Source organism: Jaculus jaculus, chromosome 11 (assembly GCF_020740685.1).
Source record: "Jaculus jaculus isolate mJacJac1 chromosome 11, mJacJac1.mat.Y.cur, whole genome shotgun sequence".
Lineage (NCBI taxonomy): Eukaryota > Metazoa > Chordata > Mammalia > Rodentia > Dipodidae > Jaculus > Jaculus jaculus.
In genome coordinates this window covers 100,187,783-100,200,486 of record NC_059112.1, presented here as the reverse complement: position 1 = coordinate 100,200,486, position 12,704 = coordinate 100,187,783, and the positions used below count along the sequence as shown (strand labels likewise).

The window sequence follows — 12,704 nt, the reverse complement described above, 5'->3', positions numbered from 1 at the left end:
GTGAAGCCTAAGGACCCCGGTTCGAGGCTCGGTTCCCCAGGTCCCACGTTAGCCAGATGCACAAGGGGGCGCACGCGTCTGGAGTTCGTTTGCAGAGGCTGGAAGCCCTGGCGCGCCCATTCTCTCTCTCTCCCTCTATCTGTCTTTCTCTCTGTGTCTGTCACTCTCAAATAAATAAATAAAAAATTAAAAAAAAATGGGAACAACCACAACTTCTACATGGGTTTTTTTGTGGTGGTTGAGTTATCAACTTGACTGGGTTAAGGGATAGTCATACAGCTCACTGTCTGGGTGTGACCATCAGGATGTTTCTGGAAAAGACTGCAGTCTGTTGTCATCACCTGCACTGAAACCATGGGGGACTGCAGCAAACTACCTCTTAGGTAGCGTCTTTTCACCTGGATGAATCTTCCAGGAGAAAGGAGCTAAGCGGGGGTTTGGAGGGGGGAAGTTGAGCCTCAGAACCGCCTGAAGGAAGGGCAGGGCCTGGAGGTTGTCACGGACAAGAGCTTCCAAAGCCGACTCTTCCATTTCCTAGCTGTGTGTGACCTGCAGCTGCCTACTTCTCTGGAACGGGGACACGATAGGCTTCAGTTACAGACAGGCAGCTGTGAGAACTAAAGTGGGTTGCTCACGTCCTAGACCCAATGGCCCAGCAGCTAGGACCAAGGACTTGACAGCCCGAGCCCCAGACCAGAGTCAGGGAAATCCAGGATCCCGGCTGCGCGCATGCGCACGCGCCCAACCCGCCAGGTAAGACGCGAGGCTCGCTTCGCACCTGGGATTTAACCCTTGAGGGTCACCGGCGTGGGCGCAGTGCAGTACACACTCGTGGGGATAAGTTAAAGCAAGTCGCGAAAGCCTCCAAGACCTGGCCCCGGACTCTGCACAGGCGGCGTCCGCGTAGTCACTTCAGGGGTCCGCGAGCGCGCCGCGCCTGGACGGGAGTTTGCGGTGCGGGGGGGGGGGGGAGCCCGCAGCGCGGATCAGAGCGAAGTCTCGCGAGATCTCGCGGCAGCGGCGGCGGCGGCGGCGGCGGCTGTGGTAGCGGTAGCGGCGGCGGCCGGGGAGGTGAGCGGCGGGTGGCGGCTGTTGGGGGCTGAGGAGGGTGAGCGTGGAGGAGCGCGAAGGGCAGGCTGGGAGCGGCTCAGGCAAGGCCGCGTCCTCGGTGACCGCCCTGCTGCCCGCGCTCCCTGCGGCGGCGGCGGCGTCGCCTAGTCCACGGCGTCGCCGGGACGCGCTGAGGTGGCCGCGGGGTCGCCAGGGCCGGGCTCCGCCGCCCCCCACCCCCAGCCCCGGCTTCCCCGTTGAGGAAGGCCGTTTGGTCGGGCGCCTCCGCGCGGGGCTGCACAGAGACGTGCAGCGCCCCGGCCCACGCCACACCGCCGGACGCGCCGGCCCACGCCCATCGGCACCTCCCGGCCCTCTCCCCAGCCCCCGAGCGCGCTTCTTTCCTTGGGGGTCCGGGCGGGGCTGCAGAGGGTGTGTCTGGGAACACTCCTGAAACTGAAATTGCACGCAGCCTGGTATGTTTTCTCTGCAGAGACTTTTTTTTTTTTAATAGTTTTTTGCACTATTCCCAGAAGATGTTCCGACCCCAATGTTCCAGAACCATCGTTTGGTCCCTGTATGAGAGCAGAGGTGGTTAGCGTGATGGGGGGTGGTCTGGAGGTTGGGTGTCAGGACAAATGGAAGTGGGAGAGGCCTGCCTTAGGCAAAGGAAACGTGTAAAAGTTTTAAGTCTTGTCGGAAGCACGTGATTCCAACTTTTTGGATGAGTGGTTGTCAAGTTCAGAATCACGGGCCTCCAGTATTTGTGGCAAATGTGTAAAGCTCACTTGGCCATTCCGCAAGGGAACTCATCAGTGACATAATTTGACAGTTGGTTTGATGCTTCATCCAAATGTAAGGAAGGTGTACTGGGGAAAATGACATGCGTTATTGTGTCAAGCAAAGAAGGCTGTGCTGGGAGACAGTATGTACTAGGTTGTGTGTACTTGCAGCCATGAACATACTTAGATTGGAGGGGTGTGTGTGTGTGTGTGTGTGTTGCTTCATAGAGCAGAAGTAGAGATGGGACTAGAAAGAGGGCTGGGGAAATGGCTTAGTGGTTAAGGTGTTTTTCTGCGAAGACTAAGGACCCAGGTTTGATTCCCCAGGACCCGCGTAAGCCAGATGCACAAGGGGGCGCATGCATCTGGAGTTTTGGAGTTTGCAGTGGCTAGAGGCTCTGGTGTGCCCATTCTCTGTCTATCTTCCTCTCTCTTTCAAATAAATAAATAAATAGCATATATATAGGTTTTTCGAAGTAGGGTCTCACGCTAGCCCAGGCTGACTTGGAATTCACTATGGAGTCTCATGGTGGCCTTGAACTCACGGCGATCCTCCTACCTCTGCCTCCTGAGTGCTGGGATTAAAGGCGTGCTCCACCATGCCCAGCTAAAAAAATTTTTTTAAGATGAGACTAGAGAGAAAACCATCACCTTCTAGGATAACCTATTTATGTTAATAAACGAGGACCTTGTGATGGGGAGGTAATATGATGGAGAATGGAATGTCAAAGGGGAAAGTGGGGGGGGGGAGGGAATTACCATGGGATATTTTTTTATAATCATAGAAAATGCTAATAAAATTTAAAAAAAAGAAAAATAAATAAAAAAATAAACGAGGACCTAAATTGAACTAGATATAGCATACCAAGATAAATCACAGACCGTCTTCATCAACACACAAGTAATATTCTCAGATGTGTATTTTCACACTGTACATCCTTGGTGTCACAGTCTTTGAGGCACTGCTACTTTAAGAGACAATACTAAGGCCAGGTGTGGTGGCTCATACCTTTAATCTCAGCCCTTGTGAGGCAGAGGTAGGAGGATCGCCGTTGAGTTCAAGGGCACCCGGAGACTACAGTGTGAATTCCAGGTCAGCCAGGCCTAAAGTGAGACCCTACCTAGAAAAACCAAAAAAAAAAAAAAGAGAGACAATACTACATTCCTACTCTTTATCATTGGTAGCAGCATACAAGATCGAAGCTGTTGGATTCAGCACCAACATCTCTCTTGTGTGAGTTACACACACTATGTCATACTGCTAGCATACATGCCCACGATTCTAGCGCATATTAAGGATGTGGTGTGTGGAAATGAGCACTCCATCTTAGATGGTTTCCCTTCATCCTCTTGAAGCTTTGCTCTCTGCCTTCTCCTGTCAGGAGGGGTGTTTCCCCATAATAGCTTGTTAAAGCTGTCCAAAATTTGTTAATTTATAGTGGACTTACTCTAACCAGACATTTAAAAGACTCATGAAACCAGGTCAACCTTGATTATCAACATTCATGCTACTCACATGTTATATGAGGTGTAGATGGACCCCAAGCACTTTAAATACCAGTGGTACATGTACAAAGTGGCACATACATCTGGAGTTCATCCACAGTGGCTAGAGTTCCTGGCACACCATTCTCTCTATTTCTCCCTCACTCCCTCGTTGATGCTTTCTCTTTCTCATTTTATCTCTCTGCTTGCAAATAAATATTTTTTAGCTAGAGCATAAACTAATTAGATTATCATCATGTTAGGAAATCATTTTTCATTATATTTTACTTAAAAATTTATAGATAACACTGAATGTATTATTGCATATGTCTCATACTTTGAAATATATACACATTGTGATATAAAAAAAAAATAAATACCAGTGGTATTCCCCAAACTCTTGATAACAGCCTTTGGGGACCCTTCTGCCCCCTTGAGAATTACTATATAAAGAACAGTCTCCATTAGCTAATTATAACAGGAGAAAGGGCAGAATTTAGCTAGTAATTTGGAGGAATTGTTTTTAAAATTCTTTGCAGTGTCATTTAGAAAGGCCAGGCTCTTGGTTAGTGACACTTTCATTGAGTATTCCAGAATCCCAGGAGGCACCTGAACTTTGTTTCAGGGGAGAGAGAGCTTGTGTTGACCAACACAAGCTACTGAGCAGGTGAAAGAACAGAGTTGGAAAGCACCAGCCACAGCATGAACACTAAGGTCTGGGGAAGTCGATGTGTATGAGGACCAGCACTTCTTAAATCACCTTTTCTGCTGAGAGTGATAATCATACTAGTGAATGCCAATGTGCTCAGAAGTGAAAACTGAAATTCCCTATAATCATATATAACCCCTCATAGTATGTATGACTCATGAGAAATTCCCTTTTTATTTGAAACAACTTGTCCTTATGCTTTAGGGGAAAATTTAAACTTGGAAAAGAAAGTAACTGTAATGTAATGAGTTCCCTTAACTTGTTTAAATTGGAAAAGGAATTTGGATGGTGACATAGCTCAGTGGTAGAGTGCCTGTCTAGCATGCATAAGGACCTGGGTGGCACTAGTCTGTAATCCCAGCACTGGCAGGGGAGGGCATCAGCTATGGTGAGGCTAGCCTAATTACATGACAACTGTCTCAGAAAAGGAAGAAAATGCTGCAAAAAATCTGAAGAGGAAACGTATTTCTCTTTTTTTCTTAATAGACGTATTGCTTTCTTGCTATAAAATGCGTATCCTTTGTTGCTTGTTACTTTAGAAAGGTACTATGGAAATAAACATTCAAGTTAAGACTTGTCAAGTGGGATCCATTTTAAATTGTCTAGATACACTGTTATAGACACACTGAATCCTTTTGGACTGCAAAGTCAACTAAACAGAAAATAATTCATTTTTATTGGTTTGAGCAAGCAGTATCATGTTTGAGAGTAAAAAGAGGCCAATCCTATTTTAAACCAATGCCTTTAAAAAAAAAATCCACCTGCTCTCAAATGCATTAAGTATGAATTATAAAGATATGGAAAACATTCCCATCTTCCCTGCATGGGAGGTGCAGTGCTGAATGGCAGAAGCATGCACAGACATAAAATTCTGACTTAAATGAAAATAAGTACCTTTCCAGATACGTATCTCTGCAGTTTATGATTGAGGGTGTCCCTGGTTTTTAAGATGTACATCTGAGATGGCATGACATTTTAAAAGTGGTGTGCTGGGTTGATATGGCAATCTTTCTTATGAGTGCCATGTAAATAAGAGTGTATCTGAAAAGCAATGTCATCGTCCATGTGGAGAAATAGAGAATGTAGGAACATGTCCACACATTGGTTCATTTTTAAAAATTTGTTACTTATTTGAGAGAGACAGACAGAAAGAGAAAGAGAGTGAGAGAATGGGCATGCTAGGGCTTCTAGCCACTGGAAACAAACTCCAGAGGCATGTGCCACCTTGTGCATCTGGCGTGTATGGGTCCTGAGGAATCAAACCTGGGTCCTTTGGCTTTGCAGATAAATGCCTTAACTGCTAAGCCATCTCTCCAGGCCCATTGGTTCATTTTAAATACCAGAAGCTTCATCCAAAGGTTGACTTGAAAAGCCTCTATCTTAACCAGTATGCTTACTCTGCAGAGTTCTGTAGTGGGCCTTCTCCTCATGTAAAAATGAAAACTCAGTGTGATAATCAAAACTTGTTTTTGGGAAACCATTTGATAGGACACCTGAGCACTTGGTGCTTTGGTGCTTTTTCACACACAGCATGGTAATTGTCTGCAGGAAAGTCACACAGGCAGGAGTAACAAGCTTTTGAGGTAAGGTCTCACTCTAGCCCAGGCTGACCTGGAATTCACTATGTAGTCTCAGTTTGTCCTCAAATTCACAGCAATCCTCTTACCTGGCCTCCCAAGTGCTAGGATTAAAGGCGTGTACCACCACACTCAGCAGAGAGAGAGAATGGGCTCACTAGGGCCTCTAGCTGCTGCAAACAAAGTCCAGACACTTGTGCCACCGTGTGCACTTGCTTTATGTGTGTATTGGAGAATCGAACTTTGGTTGTTAGGCTCTGCAGGTAAGCACCTTAACCACTGAACCATCTATTGCTACAGCCCCTTGCTTTTGAATATAGTTATTTTGGTTTGTTTCTTCTTCCATTCTGCAAAACTTGTAGTTCCTCTTAATTTTTTTCCCCTCAAATGGGAAATCCTTAAATTGAATTTCAGTGATTCACAACTGTGACTGTTTCAGTAAGAAATGTGCTTGAAACGTTTACTCTGTGTAAAGCATACAATACAAGGAGCTCCTCCCTCTCTTAGCCAGGAAAGCCATGTAAGAACTCTTTCCATCTGATGTTGAGGTCTCATAGGAAACCCAACTATAGGAAGCTGTTTTATACATTTTTCCCAGGTGAGCTTCAACTCTGTTTCTTCTACTTGCTGGTCCCCACACCAGCAACATGCCCAGAACAGCTGGAGCTTGTCTGGAATGCAGACAGATGATGGACAGGAGCCTGGGAGAAGCTCTAGACCAGAATGAGGTTCCCAGACTGCCATGGCGATCCTGGACTGCCAGCCCACCGCCCCAGAGTTTGGTTCTAGAGTTCGGACCAGTACTAGAGTACTACCTGGTGTGGATGCTGCTGGTCCAGGGAGCACACTGTGACAGCATTAGTCATATGCCCTTAGCCCTTTCAAATAGCTTCTTAAAAACTTACATTATAATCACATGCTTTGCTTGACTGAAGGGGAAGTGTTTACCTTTTAATGATAGCCTCACTAAAATTGCTTTTTAGTATCTAAGAGAAATACTCCCTCCTACTACTCATTAAATTTGGACTCATGTTTGAAGATAGTTCTCTTTTTGTCCTTTCTATTAAGCATTGTGCTTTTTTTTTTTTAAATTATCTTTATTTAAGAGAAAGAAAGAGGGGGCAGATAAGGAGAGAAAATCAGTGCTCAGGGCCTCTAGCCACTGTAGGTGAACTCCAGGCACATGTGCCACCTTGTGCATCTGGCTTACTTGGGTTCTGGGACATTAAACCTGGGTCCTTTGGCTTTGCAGGTAAGTGCCTTAACTGCTAAGCCATCTCTGCAGCCCTGAACCATTGTTTTTAACATCTAAGACAGGTCTTTTATATGAACAGAGTGTTCATATGGCTCCAAAATTCAAGTGACACAGACATAATTGGGAAGCCTAATTCCCAACTTGTGAACCCCTCTATAGATAGTCTTTATTTATTTCCTGTAGATGTTCACAAGCAAATGCCAATAGGCTTTATCTTCTTTTTCATATAAAATATAGCATATGATAAAACTTAGTCTACCTTTGCTCTTTATTTTTCAGTTTATATGCTCTTGCTATCATTTCTCACAAGTACACAGAAAGTATGTAGTATTAGCTTATAGAAAACACTTATTAAACAGTTCAGGATATTTGTGTGTCACATTTTTTTAATAAGCCCCAGTTGGCAGGCATGTTGGCACATGCCTTTAATCCTAGCATTTGGGAGGCAGAGGTCAGAGGATCGCTGTGCGTTTGAGGACAGTCTGAGACTATATAGTGACTTCCAGGTCAGCTTGGGCTAGAGTGAGACCCTACCTCGAAAAACCAAAGAATAAAAAAATAAAATAGTCCCTGCTATAGACATCAAGTTGCCTGCTGTATTTGACAACCACAGGCTAGATCACAAAAACCTTGTATGTGTGCACATGTGTGTACAATTTTATACATATGTGCAGGTAACTATGGATGCATTCCTGGGCTGGGTGTTGGAATTGTATAAATGCTTCCCTTCACTGTTGTACCACTTTGTACTCCCACAAGTCCAGGTGCCCTTTAGTATCCATGGAGGATTAGTTCCAGGACCTCTTGTGCACGCCAGAACCTTGTTTGTTGAGTCTCACTTCAGATTGTCCCACACACCTTAAATCATCTTCAGATTCTCTGTGCAGCCCCATGCTGTGCCCATGTCATGGAAGTAGTAGTTAAGCATGCTCAGTACAGAGAGTTGTTTATATTTTTATTTACTTATTTGAGAGAGACAGAAGCAGATAGAGAGAAAGGGTATGCCAGGGCCTCCAGCCACTGCAAACAAACTCCATATGCATGCACCACCTTGTGCATCTGGCTTATGTGGGTCCTGGGGAATCACACCTGAGTTCTTTGGCTTTTCAGGCAAGTATCTTAACCGCTAAGCCATCTCTCTAGCCCCCACAGCTGTTTTTTGTGTTGGGGATTCACCCTTGGGCTCCTTCACTCTACCACTGAGCTGTATGCTCAGCAGACAGTGTTTTAGACACTGTTTTCAACCTGAGGTCTGTTGAACCTCTGAATACAGATACTGGACGCTGCGACTGTGGTGGCGGGGATTGTGACCTTTGAAAGGGCCTGTTTCTCCATAGCCTTTCTAGCACTCTCAGCTGGCCTTTGGATTTTCTGAGTTTGGTGGGGAGGAATGCTAGCCCCCTGTAATTTTAAGGTGTGTATTCTTCACTTTGCTGGAGGCTGGTTCCTTTTTTTCCTGGGGTGAACTCTCTGTTGACAGCCTTCTCACATTTTTCTTTTAGGTTTCTTTTCCCTCTTATTTCCAGGAGAGATTTCCCTATTGTGATCTAAGCTGAAATCCTCCCTAGTTTGTCAGTAGTTCTTCGTTAACTTTCTTGCATTCCAGTATGCCAGAGGCTTACATTGTTTTTACTTAGCTGTCACGTATCTTCTGTTAATCCCCTGTGGTATCTAGACTGAGTCACTGAAACAAATCCAGGACTTTTGGAGCATATCCATGTTGTAGCGCTGCTATGGCTTCATTTTTACCCTTGCGTCTTTGGTCATTTAGAATGTATTTGGGTGTTCAGAATGGTATATAGAACCCACTTTGTCTTTTTCCATATGTTGTCACTTGGATTCATGTTCCTGGTATTGTGGATGTCTGCATGCACAGGGCCTGTCTCTAGACTTCGTATGCTCTTCCATCAGTCTTTTTGTTCATATACTAGTGCACATTATTTGACTCTCAGAATGTCTCCTATCTGGTAAAGTTAGCGCCCCCTTGCTCTTCATTTTCCTGGCATGTCATGCACATTTCCATGTGAATTTAAGTAGTAGTTAGTCTAGTCCTGGGGAGAAAAAAAGTGAAATCATGTTAAATGTATAATCTTAAAATGTCTAGTTCTGGGGCACTTGGTAGAGCACTTGTCTGGCATGTACGAAGTCCTGAGTTCCATTTCCAGTACCACATAAACTGGGCATGGTGGTATGCAGCTGTAATCCTGGCACTTGAGAGGTAGAAATTTAAGATCATCCTCAGCTGTATAGTGAGTTCAAGGTCAGCCTGAACAATTGAGACCCTAGCTCAAAAACAAAATAAAGCTGGGTGTGGTGGCACATGCTTTTTATCCCAGTACTCTGGAAGTTGAGGTAGAGGATCAAGTGAGTTTCAGGCCACCCTGAGACTACAGACTGAATTCCAGGTTACCCTGGGCTAGAATGAGACCCTACTTCGAAAAACCAAAAAAAAAAAAAAAAAAGCCCAGGTTGTCATGCATGCTAGGCAAGTGCTCTGCCACAGAACTAACATCCTCAGCTCTCCCCAACTGCCTTAAAAAATGGAGACATGGGCTGGAGAGATGGTTTAGTGGTTAAGCGCTTGCCTGTGACGCCTAAGGACCCCGGTTCGAGGCTCGGTTCCCCAGGTCCCACGTTAGCCAGATGCACAGGGGTCCACACGCATCTGGAGTTCATTTGCAAAGGCTGGAAGCCCTGGCGCACCCATTCTCTCCCTCTCCCTCTATCTGTCTTTCTCTCTGTGTCTGTCTCTCTCAAATAAATAAATAAATAATTTTAAAAAATTGAGACAGGGCCTCACTAAGTTACTCAAGCCGGCCTTGAATTCAGTATGTAGCTAAGGCAGGTCTTGAACTTGTGATTCTCTTGCCTCATGCAGCTCGATTATAGGCCTGTTTGTTAGACCCACTTAATCATGAATTTGAGGACAGAGAACAGGCTCACCATGGCATTCAGGGCTTCTTTCTGTTCTTGCCACTTATTCCTCTCTTGAATATACCCTGACATAATATATCCCTAAGGCTCTGTGTTTTCTGTAATGCCATCCCTTCCATCCACAATATTCTGTTGCATAATTCTATCAGCTAAGAACTCCCAACTCCATAAAAACTGTGTCACCTGAGTTAATACCTGGAAAGACTGAAAATCCAGTGAGGAGATTTTGTCCATCCTGTATAGTATAGAATGCCCAGTGCCCAGCCAAATCCCTGATGGGAGTGCAAGCCAGATGGTATCAAGTCAATGAAGAATTGACTTTGATCTTCCTTTTGCCCTGTCTGGGTAACTCATCCCACCTGTTAAATTGCTAGCCCCTTGAAGGCAATAATAGTAATCATAGATGTTATACATAATAGGGGTGAAGGTGGCAGGAGGCAGGTTGTTTTTATTGTGTAATAGGTTTGGGAAATGGTTCAGTGGATAAAGTGCTTGCTGAGTTGGATTCCCAGACCACATAAGAGCCAGAAGCTAGGAGTAATCCTATCATGGCTACAGTGAGAAGTGAGGTGGAGACAAGAGAATTTACTAGAAGCTCATGAAGGGAACAAGTGAACAAGAGACCCTGCTTCAAAACAAGGTGGAAGGAGAGAACTGACTGGAAAGTTGTCCTCTGACCTCCATATACATACCATGACACACACACCCCTTAGCACACACAAACACACATGCTAAATAAGTGAAATAATGTTTAAAATGGCCTGTAATGGAAGCAATGATTGTTTGTTCAAAGACACGTATGATGTTGGAAGCTGCAGGAGGCCCTTAGCAGTCCTTGGTTGGGTACTGTTGCTATATACAAGGGAACTAGGTCTTCTCAGAGGTACACTGGTCCAACATTTTGGCTGGTGCAGGGGTCCTGAGCTCCACATCTCAGCTTCAGCCTGCGCCAGCACTCCTGACATGTTTGCTTTTGAGTGGTGCCATTTATAGGGCCCTGAGCAACTGAGAAGTTTTTATTTCACTTCTTAACCTCCCAGTCATCCCATTTGGTCATGATTTAGCTGAGACTCACCAGCCTCTTTCCTCTGACTATCCATGCTAGCATGTGTAGCATTCAAGAAAAAGTAATTTTTACCTTTTTTTCCCCCTAGGTTTATAATAAAGGTGCTAAGAAAGAGAATGTAAGACCAGAAAATAATTAAATATTTTTACTGAGGTAAGTTTGTAATGATTTTTTAAAAAATTTCCTTTAAAAATATTGCATGTGTGAATATGAGTGTATGTGAGTGTGGGTACACATGTACCCATAGAACCCATGTGGAGATCAGAGGACAATCTCAAGTTTTGGGCCTTGTCTTCCACCTTGTTTTGAGGCACAGTCTCTCGTTTGCTACCATACACCAGGTCAGCTGGCCTGTGAGCGTCCGGAGATCCTCCTGCCTCCACCTCCCATCTTGCTGTAGGTGTAAGGGCTTGCTGTTGCTTTACATGAGTTCTGGGGATCCAAACTCTGGTCACTTTTACACTGAGCTATCCTCAACCTCAGTTTTCTTTTGCCTGCTTGCTTGCTTGCTTGCTTTTTAAAGATTAATCACAGTCTCTTTTCCTATGGTGCGAAAGAGAGACTGTTTCAGGATACTTTCTGTCAGTATAAGGCAACCTGGTGACAAAAGCAACACCCCATTTCTCCCACTAAGAAATGACCACTTGAAATTTTGTTGGACAGCCTTACAAATTTATCAATGGGTATAAAAGCATTTCTATATAGCATTTAAATAAATTGGTAGTCTTTATAGTATATGAAACCATGTGGTCTTTTAAATGTATATATATATTTTTTTCTGAGGCAAGCCTAACAGACTAGCTTTGTTTTTTTAATGTGAAAGAGAGAAGGAAAGTGTGTGTGTGTGCGCGCGCGCACGCACGCGCGCAAGTGATAGCAAATGAGAGAGAATGGAAGTGCCAGGGCCTCCAGCCACTGTAATTGCACTCCAGATGAGTGCACCCCCTTCTGGGCATGTGCAACATTGCATACTTGTGTCACTGTGCATCTGGCTTATGTGGGGCCTGGACAGTGGAACATGAGTCCTCAGACTTCACAGGCAAGTGCCTTACCTGCTAAGCCATATCTCCAGCCCTTAAATGTGTATTTTGTATACCTCTATAGTAAATTGGAAAATATGTACATAGTTGTACATGGCTGTTTTTACTTGCTGCATACTATTCCATTATTTTGAGGTACTGTACCTCATTTAACCACTTTTTCTTTTTGAGGTGGGGTCTCACTCCAGCCCAGGCTGATCTGGAACTCACTCTGTAGTCCCAGGCTGGCCCTGAATTTGCAGTGATCCTCTTCCCTCTGCCTCCCAAGTGCTGGTATTAAAGTTGTATGCCACTGTGCATGGCATAACCACTTTTTTGAAAACCATTTAAATTTATTGTTGTTTTTCTTGGTTGTGGATTATGGTGTATTGATACTTGTATGATCATTTGTCTTCTTAGAGATATAACTTCTGGGTCAAAGATTATATACATGTTGAATGTTGATAACTCTTGCTACCCTGTTAAGTGTGAAGACTCTCCATACTCTAGTTCCATGAGAATGTTATTATACCCTTGCCCATCAGTCCTGTTGTTTTAGTCTCAGCTAATCTAGTGGGAGAAAAAAAGAACAACCTTTTGACAGTAAGGCTTTTTTTTTTTTAAATTGAAATCGGTCATTTTTTTTTAAGTATTTATTTATTTGAGAGAGAGAGAGAGGCAGATAGAGAGAGAGAGAGAATGGGCACACTAGGGCCTCCAGCTACTGCAAATAAACTCCAGAGGCATGCGCCACCTTGTGCATTTGGCTTATGTGGGCCCTGGGGAATCAAACCTGAGTTCTTTGGCTTTGTAGGCAAACATCTTAA

General features: G+C 44.6%; 1 protein-coding gene across 4 annotated transcripts in view; it reads left to right on the top strand.

The window, feature by feature from the left end:
- Positions 1-1,034: 1,034 nt before the first annotated feature.
- Positions 1,035-12,704, top strand: part of Mrtfb (myocardin related transcription factor B) — a 206,237-nt gene continuing 194,567 nt past the window's right edge. For 3 of the 4 annotated variants that reach the window (XM_045161177.1, XM_045161176.1, XM_045161175.1), the window contains exon 1: positions 10,947-11,011. The gene's annotated coding sequence lies outside the window, so the exon portion shown is untranslated. Of the gene's footprint in view, positions 1,072-10,946; positions 11,012-12,704 lie in introns of those variants that run through there. The other variant, XM_045161173.1, reaches the window with a different exon arrangement.